Source organism: Magnolia sinica, chromosome 11, assembly GCF_029962835.1.
Source record: "Magnolia sinica isolate HGM2019 chromosome 11, MsV1, whole genome shotgun sequence".
Taxonomy (NCBI): domain Eukaryota; kingdom Viridiplantae; phylum Streptophyta; class Magnoliopsida; order Magnoliales; family Magnoliaceae; genus Magnolia; species Magnolia sinica.
The window spans coordinates 4,065,534-4,067,203 of NC_080583.1; the positions used below are offsets into that span (position 1 = coordinate 4,065,534).

General features: G+C 35.5%; 1 non-coding gene across 1 annotated transcript; it reads left to right on the top strand.

Moving 5' to 3' along the window:
• Positions 1–242: 242 nt before the first annotated feature.
• LOC131219698 (small nucleolar RNA R71) lies at positions 243–349 on the top strand. The gene has a single exon (XR_009158344.1). It is a non-coding gene; the product is annotated as a small nucleolar RNA R71 (small nucleolar RNA).
• The last annotated feature ends 1,321 nt before the right edge of the window (positions 350–1,670 follow it).

The following is a 1,670-nucleotide window of genomic DNA, read 5'->3' on the forward strand; positions in this document are numbered from 1 at the left end:
GATCATCCTCTTCTTTCAAGAGATATAATCCACCTTTCTCCTTTAATTGAGTCGGCCTAGACGTGGTGTTCGACTTTGGGTAATAGTCCCAAGATTGTGTTTTTTCAGCCAAACTATCGAGGTAGTCCCATACCTCGTCGATATCTTTATTAATGAACTCTCCATTACACATTGTCTCGACCATTTGGCGCATGGAAGATGTCAGTCCATCATAGAAAAAATTTGTAATGCGCCACGTTTCAAATCCGTGTTGTGGGCATGAACTGACCAAATCTTTGAACCTTTCCCAACATTGAAAGAATGTTTCATCTTCCTTTTGGGCAAAGTTCATGATCGCTTTTCTGAGGGTAATCGTTTTATGATGTGGGAAGAATTTTTTTATGAATTCCCTCTGCATGTCGTTCCATGTGCCAATGGATCTAGGACGCAGTGAATGTAACCACGTCTTAGCTTTCTCTTTTAAGGAAAAAGGAAAAAGTTTCAGCCTAATTGTATCCTCAGATACATTAGGAAAACATAATGTAGCTATAATCTCATCGAACTCTTTCAAATGTAAATATGGACTTTCTGATTCAAGTCCATGGAATTTGGGAAGGATTTGGATAACTCCTGACTTGATGTCCATTTGTCCTGTATTTTCAGGAAAAATCATGCATGAGGGCATACTCACTCCCGCCGGTTGTAGATAATCTCGTAAAGTACGAGGCGGGGGTGCCTGTTGCACCTCATTCTCATCTTGGGTATCCTCCACCCTGGGTGGAAGTGGAGGAGGTTGGTCTTCAGCCATAACCTCAGTTAACTCAGGGGATTTCGAGCGGTGTCTAGTCCTGCGATGGATAGCCAACCATTCAACCAATCCTCCTTCAGTCAAGAGATGTCGAGTGTCGTCACGGGCCCACTTGGGCATGAAAAACACTCGCAGCCCTCGATTAAAAACCTAATCCTAAGAAAGGAAAAGAAAATCTAGGAAGAAAGAGAGAGTTGGAAAGAAATTACCAAATTGGAGTCCTAAGTTAAAAACCTGCAAAATAAAACAAAAATAAGTTAGATTCTTAAAAAGAGAAGAATGATACTTTAAAAGAAAAAATAACAGTAACTTAATTTCTAAAAGAAGGTATTCTTTAAAGAAAAGCGGAAATTTCTAAAGTAAACTAGGAAAGTCCTATACTAGAAGGCAAATTACTAAAAGAGAACTGAAAAATAGAAAGTAGGGAAGGAGTGTACCGAATTAGAGATTTCTACCTTAAAGGCCTAAAAAATAGGAAGGTTAGTTTCTAAACAAAAATTCTAAAAATAAATTAAGAAACAAAATTAGATTCTAAAAGTGTTAGAATTAAAAAGTTACTAAAATAAAACAAAAATAGAAAGTTAATTTCTAAGAAGTGAAAGAAATAGCCTAAACTCTAAAAATAAACTATTTCCTACAGAAGGGCGGATACTAGAATTAGAAAATTTCTAAAAATTAAACCCTAATTCTAAAAATATGAAAAAGTAGAGAGATTAGGAAGGAATTACCAATTTAGAAACTTATGTCCAGATCCTATAAAACAGGAAACAAGTTAGTCTTGAACTCAAATAAAAATAAATAAATAAATAAGTAAAAGCTAAGGTTAGTAAAATCCTAATCTTAAACTAATCCTAGAACCAAATAATTTCAGAAAATCGTAACC